The sequence below is a fragment of the Ictidomys tridecemlineatus genome, unplaced genomic scaffold, assembly GCF_052094955.1.
Source record: "Ictidomys tridecemlineatus isolate mIctTri1 unplaced genomic scaffold, mIctTri1.hap1 Scaffold_52, whole genome shotgun sequence".
Lineage (NCBI taxonomy): Eukaryota > Metazoa > Chordata > Mammalia > Rodentia > Sciuridae > Ictidomys > Ictidomys tridecemlineatus.
The window spans coordinates 1,570,147-1,597,365 of NW_027523416.1; the positions used below are offsets into that span (position 1 = coordinate 1,570,147).

Sequence of the window (27,219 nt, forward strand, 5' to 3'; positions counted from 1 at the left end):
CTTTAAAAAGATCTGTTTTTCAGGTCTAGAACACTTAGTCTAGAAATTTCCTTTGTAATGGTCTCCATGTTGACAAACTATACCATAAATCCTGTTTACCATAATCCATATTATTTTAAAGAGTAATGCAGAATTTGGATAAATAATGCCAGACTATGGCCCCAGTTCCCACCTAGCACAGTAACCAGAAAACCATCTCCTTTGGGTGGTTCAGTGGAATATGACTAAATGAGAGACAGGTACCTAGGGAAGAGCCCCTCCCTCACGTGCTTCCCCATCACTCTCCTCCCCTGTGGCCTTATGACAGCAAGTGCTCTTACCTCTGTTCTGCTAACCTACCACCTCTGCAGACCTGCTCTTCAATACTGATTTTACCTCTCATCGAATTACAAGCATACTGTTTAGAAGGACTTCATCATAGCCAATCACACTGAGGATGTTCTCTAATGTAAGTGTTATTTTAATCACTGTATTTATTTGTCAGGGCTGCCATGAAACAAACTACCACAAACTTCTTTGCTTAAAATCACTGAAATTTATTTCCTTACAGTTCTGAAATGAAGATGTCATAAATCAACATGTCACAGGCTACAGTCCCCAAGTCCCTGGTGTCCTGATTCACTTCTTCCACCTCTGGTGACTCCCAGCACATCTTGGCTTGGGAGCTCATCATTCCAATCTTTGCCTCTATCATCAGACCACTGCCTCCTCTTCTGTTTGGCTTCTTGTTGGTAGGTCTGCATGGAATCTCCCTCTGCCTCTATTTGATAAGGACTCTTGCGACAGTATTAGAGTCCACCCAGGTAATCCAAGGTAATCTTTTCATCTCAAAATTTAGTCCATCTGCAAATGACCCTTTTTTCCAAATAAGGTTAAAATATAAAAATTCCAGAGCTTAGGACTTGATATTTGGTGCAGGAATTATTCAACCTACTACAGTTCAACAGAAGTTCAGGGCCATAAAAATTTTAGCTCTTAGGATCCTTAGGCAAAAAAAAGAAAAAAAAAACCAAAAAAACAATTGACCTCCATGTTCACATATATCATACTATAAACTGTACTCTTTAATATTCCTTATTAATATGAATATTTGTCCCAAGATGGGACATTTATCCTGTGAAATCCTCTACAAAGTGATCTCTGTATTTTATGTCATACCCACATCCTACTTATTATCTGAAACACTCATTTGTATATTGAAAACTATAGTTATTTTCAGACAGGCAGGGTATCTGACTGGGAATACTAGAGGTAGCATTCTTTTCTTCATCAACTATTTCTTGAGTTCCCTACACTGTACCAACATCTCTTAGAGAAACTACCTTTAATGCCCAAACCCCTTACTTTCAATTTACCAAGGTGTCCTAGGGATTCTTAGGAGAACATTCTGGTAGCCTGTTTTACTAGCAAAGTCCTCAGTGGAGACAGACATATATGTAGTGAGATGGAGCCAAGTCTCTGAGAGATGAGGCCCACTTGATGTACCCCCTTGACATCCCCAAGTTTTGGGACATTAAATATATTACTAGAAAGTCCTAACAGAATTCCTTCAGGAAAGTATAAAGTCATCCAGGGTGTCAGTGAGCAAATGAAGGTAGAATGGAATGATTTACATCTCCATCCCAGATTATATTCAGATAAGGAGGTTCCATAATCAATAGTTGACTATGGTGGGGGCTGAATTCCTAAGAAGAATAAACTAAAATCTTCTAAGTCTACAAAAAACCCAGTCTACTCTGAAGATTCAAAAAGTAGCACAAAGATTTTATTTTCAGACAGGCAGGGTATCTGAATGACAAGGTAGTTGGGCAGGGAGCCATGTGAAGGAAATCTTCCTGAAGAGAAGTCAGGAATCACATTGAGCCAGAAAAAAATTAAGCTTATTATCTTAATTATAAATTGAATGTATACTTATTGTAGATTACTTGGAAATGCATTCTAAAAGACTAAAATGAAGCAAATACCTTATTACTTAATTCTTTTATGGATATTGATTATTATATAGTATATAGTCCTAGATATAGAAATACTAGAAAAGGAAAAATAACATTTCTAAGACTCCTGACACATCATAAATAATTGTTATTAAATTATATGTATAAACAGCATAGTTTGTCATACATAAAAAATATTAAAGCATATGTAATTTTTATTAATAGTTTGCAAGTCAAAAAGATTATACCAATTTATATTCCCATTGCCATATCCTTTCACTATCATTTTACCAGAAATACTTCTCTGGATCCCATTTGAAATTTGTAATGAATCCCAAGTTCTATCCATCCATCAACACCAATCACCTACTTTTAGTGTCTGTGCTGCTGTCAGCTGTGGCACTAGCTGTATTTCAGTCCCTCTAACTGATCAATCAGAAATGATCCAATGTTCCAACAAGCCCTCTCTAAATCTAATCCATTAGGGACATTCAGGACACAGCTAATACTTTCTAAAATGTGGTTTTAAGATAGAAAGATTGACACAGAAACAGACAGCACATATGTCCACATCAAAATGAGAATTGTTCTGCATGGTTTGGTATCCTCTACAAAAAAACTTTCTTTTACATAAATCCTGTCCAACACAAAAGTAGCAAAGTTACCTTTCTATTTCATCAAGCACTTAAGAGACTGTTACTATAAACATTTGCTTCTCCATCCCACATTGTAAAAGACACTTTTGATTTAATACGTAGACTTGTGTTGCAGTTGCCTTCCACTTAACATAAGGATGATTTATAACAGCTAACTTACAAATGTGTTCTGCACACAATCCAAAAGGACTGACCTTTGGTCACTATTAAAATTGGGACGAAATTAGCTCGCTAAAAGGCAATATCATATCCCTTATGCAGCTGTTATGAATTTCCACTTGAAATATAACATATTTTAAGCCTGTGTTCCTATTTTTTCCAAGTCTGGATTTGATATCAAACTCCATACTATTACAGCAGTGGGCAAGTGTGTTTTGTAAAATTGTAAAATTTCACCCGTGTTTCTTATGATAACAAGAACTCATTTATCTTGTAAGAAAAATGATCCCTCTTCCTTGAAGTTTCATCATGAATTTCTCTGGTTTTATCACCAAGTCAACATGGGGCTATTATCCAAGGCTTTTTGCACCACTGTTACAAGTGAACTCTACAAGATCAGTAGCTATAGACACTACATTGCATAGAATGTTCATTTCAGTTTGAAGGTCAAGGGTGGGGTTTCTGCCCCAAAGCCCATAACTTTCCACAGCACAGGCCATGTGTTCAGCATTAGATTCATATTTTAGATTGAACAAAACCAAAACACTGCAGATGAATATTCAAGATAAATTAAACAAAGACAAATATTAACCTATGGTCTCAACACACATAGTCTGAGAACACTGTGAGGACAGGGAACAAACGTATTCATAATTATAATAGACACTTTAAACAGTGCATGTAGGAGAGATGATTGTTGGAAAAGGAAGAAAATGGAGGAAGGAAGTGGAAAAAAGGAAGAGAAAGGAGGAAGGGAAGGAGAGAAACAGGGAAGGAAGAGAATCAGAGTCAACACCCACATGCAACAACTTAGGTTTACCACTCATTTGCTGCTGGTCCACCTCTCCTTAAACTCTGATGCTATTTGTTTTGATTTATAACCTTTGTCAAACCTGACTTTGACCTGGACTCCTGGCTTTATTTTCTTTTACTGCTGATTTTGTCTTTTGTAATACAATCTTACTAGTTGGTGGTTGGGCCTGTGATCTCTAATTACTATCCTTAGTCTGCCGTTCAAGTGGAATACTTTATTTTTTCCAGGTTCTTTTGTGTACATCATTGATTTAACTTGGAACTCTCTAAAATGGACTTTAGCTAAATTTGCCATTTAAACAGAAACAGTCAAATCTCCTAATGCTGAATATTAACCTCACCATAAGTTCAACTAGCCCAGCTATTTCAAGAGTATTTATAGTCAGATTTCCCTGGAACTCTAAATTTTTAATTGCTCTGAAGGTAATTCCAAATGTTCTAATGAATCTTCAATAACAACCAATAGAACTCAAAAAGAAAAAAAATGTTACATGCAATTTAGGAAGGATTTTCCCATCTGCACAAAAAGTAATTATCATGAAGGTTGCCTACACAGAGAACAGCTAAAGGTAAACAGAGGCTCTCTGACAGGAGAGCTTGTGTGCTTCCCACCCTTCCCTCTTTCTCCCCCTCCCTCCCTCTCTCTCACTCACAGACACCCAAACACCAACAAAAGTATTTGAAAGCTTTTCTTAGATTTAGGTAGTCAGCCTTTGATAGTAGTAAAAAGAATATAACCTTATGTTTCAAATCTGAGTTCATATTTTTATTTAATAATGAGTTCATATTATTATGTGTATATGTATCTATGATTCTAAAACAATATATTGTTTTTTCTTTTCTTCCTTCCTTCTTTCCTTTTGTAGTACTGGAGTTGGAACCAGGGCTTCACAAATGCTAGGCAAGTGTTCTACTACTGAGCAACATTCCCAGCAAAATATATTGTTGGTGTTAAACAAAACTGAGATCAGAGACTTGGGAAGCTAAAGCAGGAGGATTACAAGTTTGAGGCTAGTCTCAGCAATTTAGCAAGATCCTGTACCTTATCTTTAACAAAACAAAACAGGAAAAGGGCAGGAGATGTACCTGGATTCAATCCCTAGTACTGGCAGGGATTGGAGGGAGGGGTTGAAAGAAAAGAAAACACCCTGAGAAATAGTCATAGTCAGAAATTTAGAGTAAATAAAAGAATGAAAATAACCTGTATTCTATTACCCTGAAATTAATGCTAAATCAAATTTTAACAGGTTTTTCTATTTTTATGTGATTTGCTGTTTTTAAGTGATTCTATGAGACTCTTATGTTTTTAACTTACATTTAAAAAGATGAACACACATTAAAAGTATGCATTTTACCTGTTTTTAATTGCCAATATCTAGTATGTATTTTATATCTCCAAATAATAATAACTTACTATATTTTCTTTGCTTATTTTGTGTTGTGATAACCTGTGAACTTTAATTTAAATAATTGACCTTTGACTTGTTTAGAATGTTTCCACCTTAGTTACTTAACTTCTTAGTATTTTTCTTCTTCAAACCCTACTAAATGCAAAAAAAAAAAAGAAGAAAGAAAGAAAGAAAGGAAGGAAGAAAAACTCAGAATCTCAAAAACCTCAAAAGGTAATTGTCAGACTACTTATAAAGTGCACATAATAAGCATTAAATAAGCATAGATTCTTATCTTTTATTTTTCCTAAAGTGAGAACGTATTATTAACTTCCATACTCCTCCAAAGAGAAATTTATCAGCAGTAAAAAGAGAACATAAGTAAATATTTCATGCATTTTCAAACAATACTGATAATCTGGATAAACGAATAGTTGACTTTTCCTATTTGTACCGGGAATTGCAAACAAATTTAAGATGGCATATTAAATTCAATCAATTTGAATTGGAAATTGTGAGATTATTTTTAGAGTACATTTAGAGAAAATGAAATTCAGTATTTCTATAAAGTGAAACTTTTTTATTAGTTGTTCAAAACATTACAAAGCTCTTGACATATCATATTTCTTACATTAGATTCAAGTTGGTTATGAACTCCCAATTTTACCCCAAATACAGATTGCAGAATCATATCGGTTACACATCCATATTTTTACATAATGCCCTATTAGTAAATGTTGTATTCTGCTACCTTTCCTATCCTCTACTATCCCCCCTCCCCTCCCCTCCCATCTTCTCTCTCTACCCCACCTACTGTAATATAAGAGGTTGTGAGGGGAATGGGAAAATAAACAAGGAGAGAAAGGAATTACAGTGAAACTTATTTCAGAGAATATAATTAATTTTAGAAATTATTTTCAAAATTATAAGATTAGAACTATTTCAAAATTAAATTAATTTACTTACTCAAATTTTAAAATAAATTAATGTTATGCACATCCTTTCTACTGCAGACATATAATGGTTTTTAAATGCATAATTTACTCCTCCAAAAATGTATTTTGAATCTTAATTCAATTCACATTTTTAAAATTTTTTTGAAAGCTATGGTATAGACTATCTCAGAATATACAAAGTTTATTTTAGGACCACAATATTACCTTCTAGAATATCATCTTTTTAATCTTGATATTCCACGGAAATAAATTTACATGTACTTTGAAATTAATCACGTAAAGACTTTTAACTAATTCTGTGAAGTTTTACTTATATACTGTATATTGGAATTTGGAGTGAATGAGTAATTGAAGAAGATAAAAACACATCTTTGAATGTTCTATATTGCACTTGATTTAAGGGATCATTATAGAAACAGAACTGTCCCTAACAAAGACTTCAGAACCACTTAGCACAGAAATAGCCATCTGACAAACTAAAGGGGAAGAGCTAGATGACAAAAAAAATTCAAAACTTAAGTAATACTGAAAAGCAATCACAAATACTGTCTTCTATACCATGCCCTGGCTCTTCTTTACATTTAATCCAATAAAAAATGCTTAAAATGATCTTACAAAGGAGGATGCCAAGGTTGTAAGAGTCAGAGTGAGGAGAGCCAAGAAGAATAATACTCAAAACTCAGAGCTGACATTTCTAAATTGGGATCTAAAGTCAGAAGTAAAATTATGTTCATGAGTTGGAAGTACACAAAAGTCAAATATCAGGATGAATTAAATGGTTGATTAAAAGTGCAGAGATAAGATGACCTTGTAATTGTACCACTTTTGACTTCCACAAAGAAACATTTCATGCTCTAGCCAACTGGCACATGACCATTGTGAAAATCAACTGTAGGAAGCAAATGAGTAAGACACAAATATAATAAACAAGCCATGGTGATAAGAGTGAAAAATTAAAAACATGTGTGGACAAAAGAGAATTCGTCCATCCATAGACTGGCAGGATACCTTCTATTTAGGCCCATTTGCACACTTCTGATAAACAACATTTTGGCCAAAGTGTCTTCTGTCTGTCCTTTAAAATCCTTTTATACCTGCCTGCTTTTCCTCTCTGTAATTTAATTGAATTAAAAATAAAATATTTGAGCATCAGTTGTCTTTTTATCCATCTATCTGATGTTGGTTTAAGGGGACAAAGAATACATATCTCAACAAGAAACTGTGTTCCTTCTAGGAAGTTGAAAAAGAGTGTGGGCAATAATACAAATGGATGTCACAAGGTGAGGAGTGAGATTCTTTACAAGGGCGGTGGATGGAGAGATTACGTTCAGTTGAAGAGATTTAGAAAAGGCTTTATGAAGCAGGTGACATTTCAGAAACAACCTGAAAACATGTAAGATTTTGGTTAAGTGGAGCAAGGGAAGGGTTATTTTCTAGCTAGCATACAACCTATGAATCTGGTTGAATAATAGATAGGAGCTGGGTGTCAGAAAGGAGTCACCCATATGTGGCCAGGGTTTCACAAGCAGGAGCTAAGAAACTGCCTCAACATCTCTAGTGTCAATTTTATTCATTCCAAACAGAGATTTTGATGCACTTTCTAATGCTTTTTAATTTGTTCCCAACAGCTCTCACATTTGGAAAACTGGAAATCAATCTTATGAAATAATGTTTTATTATTTCTAATAATAACTAGGATGTTTTTTAGGATCACAGAAATCGAAATACTTTTCCTTTGTTGGCATCCTTTGGCTATCATTGGTTTAATAAACTTTCTAGAGCTATGCCTCTTTTACAATGTATCTTTTTGCAGTTCTTTCAAAAATTATTTATGCACATCAAGTAAGACATGAAGCCTTTTCTAAATCTCTTCAACTGCATGTAATTTCATGAAGACTTGACAATGTTCCATGTCAGAATTTAATCTTGCATTTCCTTATGTCATATCCTAAATGAAATATACAAATCATGTGTGTGTCCATGTGCTTATATTGACATGTGCTGTGATTTTCCAAGTCTTAAAGTCATGCATTGTGCTAGATTATTGAAATATTTAGATATACATTCTAATTCATTTCCCAATTGAAAATATTTTAAGTCAATTAGAAAGTAAATTACATTTACCAGATATAGCTTCATAGGAGATTTTGGAAAGTTCTCTGCTTATAATTTTCTGAAGTATCTAGAGTGCCTCTCTGACTCTAGAGAGACACAATCTTCTGTCCCTCCTAATATGAATTAGATAATTCCATTGCTCTGTAGATGTTCTGAAGGCTAAAGACTCAATGCTAAATTTATTGAGAGAATAAATCCCATTTTAGCTGTCTTGTCTCTGCCCTTTGGGTGAACAGAGACCAAAGAAATAAGAAGACATGTATTTATTCACAAAGGATACCCTCACATAGGAAATGCTATGTATTCTTGGAATCTTCTTTAGTTAATTGAAGAGATTATTTATTGAGGAAATAATTTATTGAGACCTGGGATTAAATACATAATTGATTTAACATCTCCAGAGTTACTAGCCATGCATGTTGTAAATGCTACAAATCTAGGAAGCATAACTCACACAATCCTGCTTCAGAATGTGGGCAAATCCAGGGAAGCATCTCTTTCCTTCCTCATCCCAAAATGTTACTCCTGCTGCCAGTTTTTTCACCTGTACCCTCTCATCTGATTTTTTGTCCTTGGCATACAGTTGAGTGCTTTCTCTGCTCTCCTGTATTGCCAAAGCTATTTTGAGCTTTGTGTTCACATTAATTTGAAATACTTGTTGACCTGTTGTTTACCAGATATTGTTAGGGAATAGAGGAGAAACTTTATAGTTTCTTCCTCTTTCCTGTCTTCATTGACACCAGATTTGAACTTTGTATATGTTGTCTCCCATACTTAGAAGTTAAACTTGAAGACCTGAATCAAAGAGCAGATTCTCACTCTGGGAATACATTTTCCTTGATGTTTTTAATTGCTGATTAATTTGGTGAATCACATAAGAGATGCTACAAGGTTTGGTTGCTGTTGCTTTAAAATGAATTAATAGTTTGATGAAAAATTTCAAACTATAACCCCTGTGACATGAATCTAGAATTGTTAATAATATGTTAGAAAATAACATTCTGAATTATACCTTAACATAATGAAGAAAATACAGCTGATGTCCTAAAAAAAAAGAGATTTGAGAAGGCAGTTTTGTCATTTTTAGTAATATGGATTTACTAAAATCAACAATTTACTGAAATAATGATATGGAAGTGGCAAATAAAATACACCCATTTCTCTTCCTTTTCATAAAAATGATCAATTGGTTTTGTAACATTTAGAAAATTAAGTAGATGTTTTTGTGATCAGTATGCTTTTGGTTTCGTTCTGTTTTCTCTTTCTAAATGAAATCACTTTTTTAAAAGAAAAAAATTAAAATGCCACCTCATGATGGCCATTATGCTTTTTTAACATCAAAATTAAATGGATAATTGTAGAGGTTAACCCCCTTGACTTCTTAATCACTTTTAACATTGACTCCTTCTTCTTGAATAATCTTAAAATCTTAAAATTATTTTCTCTATCATCTCCCAAGATTCTGATAATTTTCTTTAATTCCTACTACACTGATATTCTGTTTAGTATCCTTCAGGTTTTATTTTTCCTCCTCCCTGTAAATATGGGATTTTCTTCTTATGATCCCAGTTAACTTTGTCCTGGAACATTTTAGTCAATCCTGTAACTTCAACTACTGTCTGTTCAGCAATGAGCTTCAAATCTTTGTTTGCCTATCAGATCTCTCTCTTGAGCTAAAGTCAATATGTCCATATACTTTATACATTATCCATCTCTAAATCAATAGATTCCCAGGTACACTCAGAATTTTTCCTCTCTTATTTCTGAACCTAACCCTTCAACACACTGTAATATGGTCACCTTCTACCCAAAAGGCTGAGTCAGAACCTGGGCAGTCAACTTGAACATTTCTATCTTTTCCAACCCACATTCAAATTTTGACCCAGTCCTATTGATCCAACCTCTTTAAGTATCTCCCATACCAACCCTGCTCTCTCTGCTCTTACCACTACTATTTCAATTCAGGCATTTATCATTTTTACGTGAAGTACACAGTAAACTCCTAACAGATCCCCTAAGTTCATTCTGAAAATTATCTATCCACTAACCACACTGATCCTAAATCTTTTATTTTCAACACAGTGACTGCAAAGAAATCATATAACAATTTCATCTAAGAGTTGGGGGGGGGTTTGGTAAAAGGAGGGTGACATCTTTAATTAAATAAATCATTCACCATAGAGTAACTGGGAAAATATTATCAACGAAATCATAATTGTTTTATAATGTTTATTTAGAATTGTCAAAATCTTTTAAAGGAGGCCATATTCTTTTTGTGAATATTGAACAAGAGTATGTGGTGTAAAGAAAGAAAGATGAAAGGAAAAAGAAAAGCTAAGAAACAGTTCTGAATAAAATCCAGTGGGTTCACGTTATCCTTAGGAGTCATTATGGCCCCAGTTTGTCTGCCACAGCATCTCATCAATGATTACTAAACAGAAATGCTATATAGAATGAAAAGTGAGAAACTGCTATATGAAATCTTAATGACTTTTCACATGCTTTGAACACACTTGAAATACCAATTATACCCCCCCATGAAGACACTGCACACACACACACACACACACACACACACACACACACACACACACACACACCTCTGATTCCTATTTTCTTTTCCTTCAAACAAAGAAACTCTTACAGTTGCCTTACAAAATCTTCTTTGCCAAAGTCAATTTTGAAGCTAAATAAAAAGCCTCTAGCCTTTGTTTGCAATTTTATACGTTGTGTGAATACCTCTATTATATTACTTATCACAGTGTAAAGAAATGCATGGTTTGTGCATCTCTATTTCCAATGTACAATGAACTTCCTGGGGATAAAAATCAATTTTTTTATCTTAGTAACCCCAACATCAAGCCTGACATGTGAATAAATGTTTTCTAAAAACTTGAGGACTTTTAAAAAAGTTTAGTAAATAAGAGGCAAAAACAAATTCCTTAATTCCTTACCTTAGACAAATAAGCTTAGATTTGTTCCTGATGGATATACAATTAAAAAATACCAAGAACTTTGAAGAATTACAATAATGATATATTGATGACCACTCTGAAAATCTGCTTTAAAATGTCTGTTTGTCTGCTTTCCTTATCTATCTTCTATTATGCTAAAGAACTGCACAGGGAGCTGAAGAAATGAAAACAGCCTTTATTTAATGCTCACATGCTTTGCACATACTGAAAACCATCCAGTCTGAAAACCAGTCTTTGCACATATAGTAATTGTGTGACAGATGGTCTCTGGCTTGTCACACAATTACTATATACACAGTATGGAACTAGAATCCAAAGTAAGCTAATAGATCGTAGCCAACTACACAATCAGGGAAAGACTCCCCATCAGGTCTTGTGATGAATGCTTCCTATCCTTGATCAGCTCCTGGGCACTGTGGGGCACTAGGATCCAACAGGCTGTCAATCAGGGTGCATGGTCCAGTCTTCAGTCTTTTGTCAACCCCTCCCTCTACAGCATTCTTAAAATTACTTCCTTGACTCCACTCAACTCATTAGCTCTTCATTTACTTTTTATTTCACCTATTTGAAAGAAATTTATTTATATATTCTTTCAAAAAATATAGAATAGTCACCTTTGGCAAGCTCTATGCCTGGTGTGTGGGAGATTCAAATTGAGAACAAGTGATATCCTTGTCCCTATGAATTTTTTATCTTTTGGGGGTGGGATAAGCATTTTTCAAAAACTCACTTAAATCTGCACAATGCTGTTGTGGCTGAGTCAGAGAAAGAGGCTGGCAGGATCAGGAGGGCGGCACAGGAGCTGTTAAGGCAGGGGCATCAGCGGAGCGGCTGGGCCCAGGCCTTGAGTCTGCCAGTGCCCTGTGGATGTGAATCACTGCCGCACAAGCACCAGAGGCAGAGCAATTGATGGGCCAGTCAGGCATGAGCGCTCAGGATGAGGCCTCTGTAGGGCGCTCCTGGCCTGTCAGCTTCTGCTGTACTGCTGCTGCTGCTGCCCAGGGCCCAGGCAGAGGAGCATCAACACATGTTCCCAGCAGAGGCTCCATCTGGTAGTCTTTTAGGCCCCTTCTGACCTTAAAGCCTCCAGTTTCCCAGTGGAAGGCCTGGCCCCAAAACAATCTCTTGCATTTGGTCTAAAGTTGATCGGTGGTTTAATTGCATTTTCACATTCAAGATTGGATGTTAAGGATTCTAGGAGTGGCTTTCACTTAGGACTGGATGGTTTTCAGAATGGTGAAGTGGAGCAAGGCAGGAAAGTCAGTTTCAAGATACAGAAGAAGTTGTCTTATGGATGAAAACTGCTGGACCCTTCCAAAATTGCCTCGAAACATATAAGTACTTTTCACTTCTAATCTGTGTGGGGTCAAAAAAAGTAACAGTCATTACCATGAAGCTCTAGGAGAAACATTTCAAGGAGTTGAAATGGAATTTAGTGGTCTAGATATTAAATTTAAAGATGATGTGATGCCAGCCAGTTACTGTGAAATTGATTTTGATAAAGAAAAGAGAAGCCTTTGTTTATGCTATCAAAATTCACTACTGGTACCAGATGTATATAGTTGATTTAGCAATATGGGGTATTATTGGTGAAGCAGATGAAAATGTAGAAGTTTGTTATCTTTGGAGCTACAAAAAGCTTGAAATAGATTTTAATGAAAATTTAATTGTTGGAGGAAATGTGAAACTGTTCCCAATACCAAAATACAGATGTCATATTTGGTAAAATGGAAAAATTCAGATGTAAAATTTGAAGAACGATTGCACAAATATCTTGTGATCCATCCTTTTTTCAACAGGGGATTCATTGGTTTTTAATTTTCAACTCCTTCAGGATGGTGATCTTCTTGATAGGCTTAGTTTCAATGATTTTAATGAGAACTTAAGGAAAGATTATGTCTGGTTCAGTAATGAAGAAATGGCTGACATGGATAGACTTAGGAGATGGATATGGATAGAAACAGGTGCATGGAGATGTATTTAGATCATCAAGACACCAGCTAATATTTTCCTCTCTACTTGGTTCTGGATTTCAGATATTTCCTGTGTTTCTCATTGTTATTATTATTGCAATGATAGAAGATTTATATATTTTCCATGCTGCAACATCACCAATGAATGATTATTTTGGAGGAAGTCTGTATGCTAGACAAGGAGAAAGGAGATGGATAAAACAGATGTTCACTGGGGCATTCCTTATCCCAGCTTCAGTGTGCTGCAGGCCTTCTTCAATTTTATATTTATTTATTACCATGCTTCAAGAGCCATTCCTTTTGGAACAAAAATCTAAATCTTATTGGTATAATACTTGGCTGAAATTTGTTAGGTCAGCCCAACTTCCTTTGTTGTGCCAATGCTGTGCCCTGTCCTATACTGGAGAAAAAATATTTTATGTAGCCTGCAGTTATTGTTTGCCTGGCAAGTATTTTACCTTTTGTCTCTATCTTTATTGAAATATATTTCATTTTCACATCTATTATGTCTATGACTTCATAATGCTGGTTCTGGCCATCCTTTGCATTGTTACCATCTATGTGATATTGTGTGCACATACTTCTTGCTAAATGGGATTATAGGTGGCAGTGGACAAGTTTTACTCTGCTGAATCAACTTCAATCCCTGTTTACACGTATTCGTTGTACTAATATTTTTTTTGAAACAAAGATGTATGGCTTACTTCAAACATCATTTTACTTTGGATATATGGTGGTATTTAGCACAGCCTTGGGGTAATGTGTGGAGCACTTGTTTACATGGGAACAAGGGCCTTTGTAAAAAAAAATCTATACTAATGTGTAAATTGACTAGACACAAGAAAACCTGGAAATTTGGATCAATTTCTCTTTTATATGGGTAGAAGTCAGTGCTGTTTTCATCTAAACCCTGAAAGGAACTGAGAAAGGGAAATGGCCTTCCTGATAATAGGTGGCTCGTCCATGATCTCCACAAGTCAACAAAAGCACTCCTAATAGAACGAAAACCTCAGGCAGGACCACATGGTGGTCATATCAAAAACTATGTGGAGACTGACTCTGAGGCAACAGAAATTACTGAGCCAACCTTTTTCTTACCAAGCATTACCTACCCCAGGTTTGCCCAGAACAAGGGGAAATGGCCATTTAGCGAGCAACCTCTTTACCAACATGGACTGTGACTCTCCAGTAATCTTCCCACCCCTGAGACAAAAGTACAAAAGTGATTGAAGATGCTCAATCACCAAGCTGCCTCACTTCTTGCCCCTGTCCTGACTCACATCGTGGAGTCATTGAATAAAAGACAGAATCTTCTAAGGGTCACTGCTCCATGTTTCTTTCTGAAATGCTTCTGTGTGGCTGTGGAGCCACCAGAAATCTAGGTAAACTGACTCTGACCACAGGTGACAGCCTGGTGAGCTTCAATTGGTGGACATTAGCATCATGATCTTGTTTTTAATGTTATTTGCCTCAGGTCCCAATATCTACTTTAAAATTCAGAACTTTTTTCAGCATCACAGATTACTCTGAACAGGTCTCTACATCCAGCTGCCATTTTGCAAGAGATATGGAAGAAAGAGAAAGAAAGATGTGTACAATATTCTAAATATGAATTAGCAAAATCCAGATGTGAGGACGTCCATGGATCCCAGGGCCTGCCACTATAACAAAGAGACCAAGGAAAAGACACACAGGGCGGAGAACCTGCAAACCAAGAACTGCACAAAGACATACCAAGTGGTGTATGGGGTGTCTGTCTTAGCCCTTGAGCTTGTGTGCCCTGGTGCTGGTTACTTCCAGAGGAAGGAGGGACTAGGGCTAGGATGCAGCCATGTGGGATGCTGACAAGGTGCTGTTCTTGACTTGGTTCTAGGGTGTTCCACATAATTTTTCACTAAGTTACACTTTTTTTCTCTGTGGTCCCCTCCCCTGCTTTGTACTTTCATTGCCTTCCATTACTGTGACAAATATATGAGGTAATCAGCTTTAAAAGACACAGGTATGTTCTGGCTGACTTTTGCAGGCTTCACTCCGTGGTTGGTTGCCCTGTTGTTCTTGGACCTGGGGTGAAACCACATATCACCCTGGCAGTGCATGGTGGCAAGTGACTCACTTAATGGTGGCTGGGAAGCAGAGAGTGGGAAATTAAGAGACCAGGATTCCTCAGTCCCATGAAAGGAGGCCCTTAACAGGAAGCTCCCCACTAGCCTCCCCCTTAAAGATCCCACTTCCTCCCAATAGCACCTGTGGCTGTGATCAAAGCTTTCTCACCTGGGCCTGTAGGGATCATTCCAGATTCAAACTTTAGTAGTGGCAGTGCTTCATTTAAAAAGGAAAGGATTGGAAGTATACCCTCCACTGGTCTTTTCCTACAGATAGAAATCTAGAGGTGGAGAAGCCAAGAGCCCAATGGGGTCATCCCAGGCACCAGGAGAGGCCACAGCTTGACCAGGGAGGCCAGAGCAATGGAGGCATGGAGTGGAGGCCAGGTTCTGGATGCACTGGAAGTAAGAACCAGCACAGCTGCTGACTACTGAATGGAGCATAAAGAAAGAGAAGATGGCACCGGGGTGGAGCTCAGGGGCACAGTACTTGCCTGGCATATGTGAGGCCCTGGATTCTATCCCTTGCAGAACAAGAGAATTTTTCTTGAAGAAATAAATAGGAGACACAAGGTCAGGCCTCTGTTTCTCCTTTCTTTGTTGCACAACCAGACAATACAAAACTCTTTCAGCCTAGGATGTTATTGGTCACCACTGGGGAAAAACAGAAAAATGCAGGGAGATGTCAGAGAAATCTGCTTTGCAGCAATAACAGCCCCAGTTCCCCTGGCCTTCATTCTTGTCCCTGACAGGGGACTGTAACTTTGTTTCTGTTATCTCATTAGCTGAGGATGCCTGGCCAGGGCCCAGCAGGCAGCATTTACCTGGTCCAGGGAAACTGTCAGTCTAGACCCCAGAAGAGTCCTGGTTCCCCTGTGTCACCAGATCACCCACTGGGAAGGTGCTCTTGGAAGGAAGGCTGTCTGAAGCTTCAGTTGTTACAGGGTGGGGACTGGGGAGTCTGTAGCCACCTGCCCTGGGAGTGAGGGAACTGATCCCAGTGACAAATGCAGATGCCTCCTCCCCCAACTCACATGGTTAGTTGATTGGTGAGACCAGAAATCTGCTGCTTTGGGAAAAGGGGGAAAGCAAAAAAGTTTGCTTTAAGAAACTGCTGATTCCCAGTTATCTTATTTGTTAAGAAAAGGGGATTTACTTTTCCATGTACTTCTTCATTTAAATCTACATTCAGAGCCAAAGAAAAGAGTAGCTCAGATAGGGATCTACACCTTGCCTTGACCTTTATCCCAAAAGACTTGCCCCTGAGGTAGAAAATCTCCTGTTAAAGTTAATTTTGCATGAGTCAATGAAGACTAATCCAGTAATATTTCTGAAGCATCCTTAGCATCAATATGTAGCCTGTGCTTCATGACGCTTTCCTTACACAATGTCTCTTACTTGCAGGTCACCTGGCAGAATTCCTTATCTTTATTCACCAGATCCACATTTTAGAGTTGTAGTTAGTTTTGCATTCACTCACACAACCATTTATACTGTAACCCCTATTTATTTGCCAACCACTGTTTCACAGTAGCTTATGATACATCAATAAACAAGAAAAATAGTCACCTGCCTTGTGGGTGCCATTCTGATGAAGAGAAGCAGACAAAAATACAATAAATAATCCAGTAATTCAGTAAAAGTAGATCTATGGGGGTGCAGAGTATCACAAGGGATCTGATGCAGGGGAAGGGACTTACTGTATCATCTTAACATCTTATCATAGGAACACAATCTCCAGAACCTGTCTTATATGTCTGCTGAAGAGCAACCTTGACTTTAATTTCATTTAACAGTGTGCCAAAATATATTAGATGAGAATACCAAAAGCCTAGAGAAAATACAGAAGTATTACTGAGCCTATGGAAAATGAAATGAGAGTGCCTAGGATTCTCAGAAGTTATTTATTAATAAATAACTTTTTAATCATGTTTTGTTTACAAAACTTCAGAGAATATGGAAAATATTTTAAATTTGTCGCTGATATATAAAATGTAAAAATTCTATGTATTTAGAGAGTACCATGTGATGATTTGATACACCAAATAAGGTACAATGTTTATATCAGGTTAAAGACACCCACCTCCTTAAACATTTCCCCTTTTTATATGGTGAAAACATGTGGGATCTTTTCTTCCACCTTGTTGAAATATACCATATCTAAATGTTATCAATACTCACCACTTTACTGTGCAATAGCATTCCAGAAAATGTATGCTATTGGTTTTCATTTATTTATTTGCCAATGAGCCTTAATTTTATTTATTTATTTAAATGTGGTTCTGAGATAAGATCCATACTGCATAGAGGTTTATCAATTAAGTCTAAATCCTCAGAGAACTGAGAAGAGTTCTCTTATTTTGACTTTCCAAAAGTGTAAGTATGTTAATATATACCTATATTTGTTTCAAAAATATGGAAATGCGTATCTCCTTAACAGATATTAAATTCAGCACAATGGCCTATGGTCAGAGAAATGAAGGAGGTTCTCATTTTCTATTTTTTGTTTGTATGTTGACATTGAGGACTTTACATGTGTATACTTAAAATCTGATTAAAATGAGAGATATGCAGTGATATTTTATAAACTAACCAGTGCACACTATGATAGTTAACACCCAGTAAGCTAAATAGTAAGTACTAGTTTTCCCCTCCAAACTCATGAAAGAGTAGAGTTTGAAACCTAGTTTGAATATCCAACTAATTACCTGGGGATTGCCATTAGGAAAAATTCAGACTTCCTTCCCTCTATCAATGTCAAGAAGAAAGCACTTTTTCCTGATTCTACCCACCAGGTATTGGTCTAATGCATCTTCCATGGCATCTCACACAATGGTCCAACCCAACCCCAGCCAGGCTCTCCACCACCATCCCCAAGTCTTCACCTGTGGTGTCCTCATGCAGGCCAATGTCAAAAGCCAGCTTATCAGTTAGAGACCACCAGATGCAGAGGCAGCACAAATACTAAATCACAGAACCAGAAGTGATTGCTCAATATTTACAGTCATGGTGGAGTCCTGTTCTGACAACTGATTTGATATGTGTCTCTCTCTCTGCTGCTTAGCCTTTTTCTAAAAATCTGGGTCCCTCTGAACAAAGCCCAGGTCTTTATTGGCTGAGGCAGAACAGCCTTAGCATAGCATTCATTAGGAGCAATATTTAAAGGAAATGTGTAATTTTTCCCTCATAAAAGACTAAGGAAATGTGCTGTGTCACAACAAGACAAATAACTGAATATGTGTTTCTACATCTCTCACTTCATGTGATATATTCATGATCCCCAGCTAGAGCACAGTGTGATCTGACAGTGACAACCGGATCCCAAGCAGAAATTGAAAAACTATTCAATTTTATGTTCTACTTCTGTTTTCCCTTCATTTTTTTAACTCTCTGAAATCCATCCAGAATTACTTGGTTTTAGTGTGCAGGATGTTGTTTTACTAAAATGAAGTTTGATTGTGCATGTGTTTCCCTAGGAGGAATTGGTTTCTCTCCAGACTATCATTGCCTCCAGCCCCTAGGTTTTCCTAACCATATGGTCATGAAGTTTTGGGTCATTTTTCAGACCAACTCTCAGCACCTTGCTAAGTGCTATAAGGAGAGGACACAAAATGAATGTGGTATGAGCTTGCAGTACACCACCATCTGCAAAAAGCACACTCACAGCCAGTAATAACAGGACCATGAAGAGGACACAGTGTTCTGGGGATTAGGAAAGGCCAGGCCCCTCTCCAAGAGCTCTGAACAATTAAGGCAAAGTCTAGAACATTCCCATCATGGAACAGGGCCTTCCAGCTAAATGGCAGCCAGTGAGTATGTGAAGGCAGGAGATGAACTGATTGGGGGGAAGTCAGCACCATAGGGATATGTCATCTATGTGAGCTGGAGACTCGGAATTTGCCAGACTATGAAGCACTGGCTCTCATGGTTATAGGAGAAGCTTCAAGGGTCTCCAAACCTGTACTGAGTAAGCACAGAACTGTGTGTCTGACCTGGAGACAGGCAACCCACAGGGATCCCTGAAGTTCACAGGTTTCAGATATAAACTGTGTTAAATGTCTATTTTTCTCATGTGGGGGCAGGCCCCAAATTCCTTAATAAGACACCTAAAGCACAAGAATCAAAAAATGGGATGAATTCAACCTAAAAAGTTTTTTTCTCAGCAAGAGAAATAATGTGAGAATAGGGAGCCTACATCCTGGAAACAAATTTTTACCCCTCACATCAGATAGAGCTCTAATCTCTAGAGTATAGGAAGAACTCAAACATTTAAAACAACAACAAAAATTAAATTAACCAATCAACAAATGGGCCAAGGACCTGAAAAGATACTTCTGAGAAGAGGATATACAATCAATCAACAAATACATGAAAAATGCTCACCATCTCTAGCAAATAGAAAAATGCAAATCAAAACTACTCTAAGATACCATCTCATTTCAATAAGAATAACAGCCATTATGAAGTCAAGCAACAATAAGTGCTGGGGAGGATGTGGGAAAAAAGGTACACTCATGCATTGCTGGTGGAACTGCAAATTGGTGCAGCCAATTTGGAAAGCAGTATGGAGATTCCTTGGAAAGCTGGGAATGGAAACACCATTTGACCAAGCTATTCCCCTTCTCGGACTATAGCCAAAAGACCTAAAAAGAGAATACTACAGGGACACAGCCACAATGTTTATAGCAGCACAATTCACAGTAGCTAGACTGTGGAACCAAACTAGATGCCCTTCAATAGATGAATGGATAAAAAAATGTGGCATTTATACACAATGGAATATTACTCAGCACTAAAAATAACAATATCATGGCATTAACAGGGAAATAGTTGGCATTAGAGCAGATTATGCTAAGTGAAGTTAGCCAATCCCTAAAAAAACAAATGCCGAATGTCTTCTCTGATATAAGGGATGTGACTCAAAATGGGTTAGGGAGGAAGAGCATTAAGAAGGTTACCACTAAATAGGAAAGAGAGATGGAAGAGAAAAAGAGGAAGAAGGGGAATTGCACGGAAGATGGAAGGAGATCCTCATCACTATACAGAATACATGTATAATGTTGTGAGGAGAAAAAAAAAGGAAGTATATCACATTAGATGGGGTAGAGAGATTTCAGGGGAGGGGGGAAGGGGGGATAGGAAGGGCAGCAGAATAAAATAGACATTATTGCTGTATGTATATATAGGTGAGTGTATGACCAATGTGAGTCTGCAACCTGTACAATCAGAAAAATGAGAAATTATACCCCATTTGATTCAAATGTACGAATTGTCAACAGAATTGTACTGTCATGTGTAACTAATAAAACAATGTCTGTTTTTATTACAGAAAAAGTAACAACTTTATATTGCTCTGACTTCCCAGACAAAAACAAGGTGGTGCCTGATGAAATCGTCTGTGAATTTCCTCAACAATATTACAGTCCTCAGCACTGCAGTTATTGACATACCGTCTTCTAACTTTCACAGTAACATTGAGGTAGATATAGATGCTATGATTATCCTACAAACTTCATTGAGTGCCATGGCAAGGACTTGGCCTATTCACTCTGTACTCCACACCTAGTGTAGTGCCTAGCACACAGACGTTGATCAAGCAAAGTGGTTAAAGGACCCAAAGAAATTTTCAGACACAATTAAGTTTAAAAAAACCAGAAAAGTATCCCAGGTTGTGTGGTGGCAAAAGTGTGCCTGAATCTAGAAGTCAGCACCAACATGCAGAGTAGACTCAACTCTAAGACACCATTAACACCGAAATGCAACAAGTAACCTCAGCTTAGCCACCACCCAGTGTGCAGGAGATAGTAGCTGGCTCAACAGACACCAGTGACCAGATAGCTGTCAGGTCCATAGTGAACTGGGATTCTTTTTCAGTTTTAACTAATTTGTGCTTGGGGATAAATTTTAATGGAATTCATTAAAATCCCAAAGACAATTCTTCACAGAACTAGAAAAAGCAACCATGAAATTCATGTGGAAAAATAAGAGATTCAGAATAGCCAAAGCAATACTTAGCAAGAAGAGTGAAGTAAGACACACCATGATAGTATAGCTTAAACTGTACTACAGAGCCACGGTAACAAAAAACAGCATTGCATTGGCACCAAAACAACACAGAGACCAATAAACGGTACAGAACAGAAGACACAGAGACAAACTCACAAAATACCGTTATATCATACTAGACAAAGGCACCAAAAACATACATTAAATTTAAAAAGTCTATTCAACAAGTGGTGCAGGGAAAATTGTAAAGCCACATAAAACAAAAAAGAAAGTAAAGCCCTCTCTCTCACTCTTGACAAAACTCAATTGAAAATGAATCAAAATTTAGGCACTAGAACAGACTACCTGTGCCTAATAGAAGAAAAAGTAGGCCCACATCTTGACTATGACAGCCTAAGACCTGACTTCCTTAAGGAGACTCCTACATTTCAAGAAGTAAATTCAATAATTAATAAACAGGATAGATTCAAACTAAAAAGTATATTCTCAGCAAAGGACACAATCAATAATGTGAAGAGAGCCTACAGAATGGGAGAAAATCTTCCCCACATGCACCTCAGAGCATTAATCCCTAGGATATATGCAGAACTCACAAAACTTAACACCAAAAAAACGCCAGGGTTGTGGCTCAGTGGTAGAGCACTTGCCTAGTATGTGTGAGGAACCGGGTTTAATTCTCAGTACCGCATATAAACAAAATAAAATAAACAGTCCATTAACAACTTAAAAAAAATCTTTAAAACGGATTTTATAATTTAAACAACCAATAAGTGAAAATTAATAAAATCATATCTAATAACATTCAAATCAACATCAAATGAATGGAAAGTAAAAGGGCTTTTAAGAGTGGGTATACTCTCTCCCACTTTTCTGCCAAATGATGACTCAACTATTGGGACAGACTTTTTCTGGCTTCTTACCTCCAGAACTGTGGGAAATAATTTTCTATTCTTTATAAATCTCACAATCTTCACTATTGGAAATTAAAATTAACAAATTTCAATATTTAGACTAATTATCTAAAATATAACAATACCTTTGAAACCGCAGTTCGAAGACGAAGCTCCATGGCTTCTGCTGGCAGGTAGGGCGCTGCCCGCGAGGGGCAGGGAGGCCTGGGCAGCAGAGAGGAGTCCTAGCTCTTCAAGGCGGGCCATTCCACGCAGGGCTGCAGCAGACCCCCGCAGATCCTCAACCATTTCTTCTTCTTTCAGCAGTCTCTACAAAGTCGAGGAACCATCTCCGGGAAACAAAGCAGGCTGGAACTTCCTCGAGGCTCCGGCGAGGCGAGGCTCCGGCGAGGCTCCGGCGAGGCGAGGCTCCGGCGAGGCTCCGGCGAGGCTCCGGCGAGGCGAGGCTCGGCTCCGGCGAGGCGAGGCTCGGCTCCGGCTCGGCTCCGGCGAGGCTCCGGCGAGGCTCCGCGAGGCGAGGCGAGGCTCGGCTCCGGCGAGGCTCGGCTCCGGCGAGGCTCGGCTCCGGCGAGGCTCGGCTCCGGCGAGGCTCGGCTCCGGCGAGGCTCGGCTCCGGCGAGGCTCGGCTCCGGCGAGGCTCCGGCGAAGCAATCTGGATGGCCTGGCAGCTTCTCTTCGCAGAACAGCCTCCAAGGGGTTTATATAGCACTTGGTCCAATGCTATTGGTCCAAACTTATGCTAATTAGGACTTGAAGGAAGTACCACTGCTATTGGTCCAAACTTATGCTAATTAGGACTTGAAAAAAGTACCAATGCTATTGGTCCAAAGTTATGCTGATTGGGTGGGACACATACTAATGCCATTGGTCAGTCTCTTTTTAATATTCATAGTAGATTCATTCATAGAATCAGCCCCAAATTCCCACGCTGACAATGAATGAATGGCCTGGGAAGCGATCAATGGCAAAGCCGCAAAGTGCTTGCCTCTCATTCCCAAAGCCTTGGGTTGGATCCCTGTTCCAAAAAGAAAAATGAAAAACAAATTACAAATAAATCAACATCAGCAAAAAGGAAATAAACAAACTATCAATACATAAATCTTATTCAAAAACATACCTGCTCTAAATTCTGCAGATCTCTGTCAAGTGTTGCCTTACCCTTTACCTCTTCAAAGCAATTTTTCCCAAAACTTGAGAGTCATGGACCATGTCTTAGTTATCTCTCTTTCACACCTATGCCAGAGGCGATGTGGATGTGTGGGATGTAATCCTGCTGAGGATCAAGGTCTGATTTGGGGCCAGCTTGGGAAGCATTGCTGGTGATATCAAATAATAGCTATTTATTAAAATTCAAATTCATGCATGAAAAAAATGATATAGAACAAAAATATGGTATGATTAAAGGTCAACAAGAAGCAAATAGGGCTGAGGTTGTGACTCAGTGATAGAACCTTTGTCTCCCACGTGTGAGGCACTGGGTTTGACTCTCAGTACCTTCTATGAACAAATGAATAAAATAAAGGTCCAGAGATACCCACCGGAGCTCAGGCCCTTCCCAGATGCACTGGAGCTGCAGTGGGATGCTCAGGCCCAGCCCAGAATGCTTCTACTCACCTGCAGACACCAACCAGAGCTCATGTACAGTCCAGATCTGCCCCCGCTGACCTGGGCAGGAGGCCAGACACAGGGTAGGCCAGTGTCCATCCCTCAACTGGGAGACCTGCACCGAGCTCAAGTCTGGCCCAGGACCACGTCCCCACACTGGCAGACACCTGTTGGAACTCAGGCTCTGCCCAGATCAGCCTCACAAACCTGTATGGAGCCCAGGAAAGGGTAGGTCCAGGTCCATCCCAACACTGGCTGACCCTCCCCAGAGCTGAGCCTTGGGCCGTGACTGCCTCTGCCCACCAGCAGACCACTGCAGGAGCTCAGATCCAGTCCAGAGTCACCATGAGGACCTGTGAGGACAAAACCAGTGTCCAGGGTTGCCCTGTCCTTCCAGTCATCAAGAGGCTTGCATTGGAATTCAGGCTCTGCCCAGGACCTACTCTGCCCACTGACAGACAGCTGCAGAACTTCAGCCCCAACCAAGATCAGCCTCACTGACAGGCACGGGAGCATAGTCCAAGGTAGACCTGGTACCAGCTGAAATAAGCAGGCCCCAAGAAGAGCTCAGGCCAGACACGGGACCACCTTCGATCAACAAGTGGAGCTCAAATTCGGCCAAGATTAGCCTGGCTGACCTGCTTGAAGGCAGAGGCAAAGATAGGCCCAATGTCATCTCGCCACATGCAAAACCCCACCAGACCTCCAGCTCTACCCAGATCCAACTCCATGATATGGCAGGAGATGAAGTCCTAGCCCAGGGTAGCCCAAGGCAATCCAGTAACCATGAGACTAGCAGTCTCTGCCCAAAGGCCTACCCTACCAAAAGTCATTTTGGCAGCCACCCAGATCAGCCTTGCTGACAGGTGCAGGAACTTGGCCCAAGGTAGGCCTGGATCCAACTGCCACAAGCAGGCTCTGAGCAGAGATCAGGCCAGAAACAAGACAGTCTCTGCCCAAAGGCCCACCTCTGCCAGAGCTCATCTGTGCCCCAATCCACCTTGCTGATCCACTGAGAAGTCCTGACAGGGTAGATCCTGTTCCCTCCTGCCTGCCAAGGTCTCGGCTTGGCACCAGAATCACGAGCCACCACACACCTTTGTAGGTTCAAACAGCAATTCTTTATTCCCGATCTCACACTGCCTCCACACAGGTACAGGGGCAATCCCCATCTCCCGCACAATTCAAGTCCTAAATACTTTCTCTCCAGGAGAACTCAGCGGGAACTCAGGCAGCAGGCACGCCCTACCCTCAGCAGGAATAATCTTCAACCTCCAACTTCCCTAAAACTCCTATTGTCACGCCCTAAACCCAAGGACTGGGATACTTCCTGCAAAATACACCCTAATCTTGGATCCACCCTGGTGATTGAGCAGGGTCACCTTTCTCAAACACACAAGCAAGGTCGCAGCAAATTTCCAAGGCAAGTCCATTTAACATGGGGTACGCTGGCAAGGATTTCGATGCGTCATTCCTACTTGGTAATGGCCCTCAGCACCTGCCAACAGCTGACACTCTGCTGTATCTTAGCATTCAACCAGTTAACCCTTGCAGATGTGCACAGGAGCCCTGGCACAGGTTAACACTGGGAACATATGGCCATCACCAGACCTCCACTTCTGCTCAGGCTTGGTCCAGGACCGACTCTGCCCACAGGCAAGACACTCTCCAGAGCTCATTCCCAGCCCAGGTCTAGCTGGAGCATCTGCACCAGAGCCAGGGAAAGGTTAGGAATGTTCCATTCCTCTACTGTCTGAGCCCTGCTGGAGCTCAGGCTTGGCCCAGGACCACCACTACCCTCATGCAGTCCCCTGCTGCTCATAAATAGCCCATATTTTCCTTTCTGACCTGCACAAGAGCCCAGGCAAGGGGAGGCTGAGCTCCATCCTGACAGCTGCAGACCCCCACCAAGCTCCAGCTCTGGCCAGATCCAACTCGACAACATGGTAGGAGACAGAGGTAGAGTCTAGGGTAGCCCAAGTCCATCAAGTCACCTTCAAACTGGTACCTGAGCACAGGCTCCTCCCAGAAATGACTGTCCACTGTCAGACAGTCACCAAAGTTCAGCCCCAGTCCAGATCTCCCTCTGACAGGCAAGCAAGCCTGCCCCAAGTTAGGCCTTAAACCAACTGCCACAAGCAGGCCCCAAGCAGCCCTAAGGCCAGACACAGGACCGTCTCTGCCCACAGGCAGAGCTCAAACATGCCCAAGATTGGCCTTGTTGACCTGCGCAGGATCCTGTGCAAGGGAGGCCCAGTTCCATCCCGCCACTTGCAGAATCCCACCAGAGCTCCAGCTCTAACCAGATCCAACTCAGTGTCCTGGCAGGACACAAAGCCAGAGCCCAGGGTAGCCCAAGTCGATCCAGTCATCATGAGACTGGCACCAAAGCTCAGGCTCTGCTCATGAATGACTCTACCCACTGACAATCAGTCACCCAAGTTCAACCCCACCCAGATCAGCAGTGCTGACAGGTGTGGGAGCCTAGTCCAAGGTAGGCCTGGGATCAACTGCCACAAGTAGGCCCCTGGTAGAGCTCAGGCCACAAGCTCTACAGCCTCACCCCAAAGGCAGACACTTTCTGGACTCTGGTTCTTCTCCGATCAGCCTAGTCCACCTACTTGGGAGCCTACACATGGATAGACATAGTGCCATCCCACCAGTGTCTGATCCCCGCTGGAGCTTAGACTCGGCCCAATACCACCTCTATCTATGGTCAGATGCACACCAGACTCAGGCCCGGGCCAGGACTGCCTCTGCTCACTTGCTGACTCCTGCTGGAGCTTGGGCTCAGCGCACACTATCCTAGTACACCTGTGGGAGTCCAGTAGTAGGCCTGAGTTCATTTCTCCACTGCTGGATAGCAGGTGGAGCTTAGGCTTGGCTCAGGATTGCCTCTCCAACCTGCACGGGAACCTTGGCAAGTGTAGGACTGGTTCCATCCCACCACCTGCACACCTCACCTGGACCTCAAGCTCTGCCCAGGAGCCAGGCCCCAGGGAAAGCCCTGGTTCTACCTGCCACCACCTGACATCTGTGGTTCTTAGGCTCAGCCCAGGACTTCTTCTACTCATTGCCACACATCTTTGGGAGCTCAGGATCACCCCAGATCTGTGAGGACGACCTGCAGTGGAAGCCTGGGCACAGAATGGCCACAGGTCCATTCCCCCACCAGCCAACCACTGCAGGAGCTTATGCCTAGATCTGATCTGCCTGGCCAAACTCTCCTGAGCTCATGCTCAGGGTAAGCCTAGGACCATCCCACCACTGGATGACGTCTTCTGGAGCTCAGGCTCTGTCTAGATCAGCCTATTGCAACCGCATGGGTGTCCTTACCTAGGGTAGGCCTGAGTCCAGCAGACCCTCACCAGATTTGAGGCTCATCCCAGGACTATCTCAGTCCACTGGCAGACACTTCTAGAACTCAGGCAGGGCCCAGGACTGTATGCACCCATCAGCAGACTCCCAATGGAGCTCAGGTAAGGCCAGATCTTCCTCATGGATCTGCATGGCTGCCAGGACCCTAATTAGGTATGGATCAATCCCACTAGGGGAAACCCCCCAGGAGCTGATGAATAAATAAATAGCCAAAACAATAAATAAATAAAGGAAGGAAGGAAAAAGAA

The 27,219-nt window shown here is 40.2% G+C and overlaps 1 long non-coding RNA gene across 1 annotated transcript; it reads right to left on the reverse strand.

The window, feature by feature from the left end:
- Window positions 1–512: 512 nt before the first annotated feature.
- Window positions 513–22,402, reverse strand: LOC144373882 (uncharacterized). The gene is made up of 2 exons (XR_013433448.1): window positions 22,114–22,402; window positions 513–983 (listed from the first exon to the last, which is right to left on the reverse strand). It is a non-coding gene; the product is annotated as an uncharacterized LOC144373882 (long non-coding RNA).
- Between the last annotated feature and the right edge of the window lie 4,817 nt (window positions 22,403–27,219).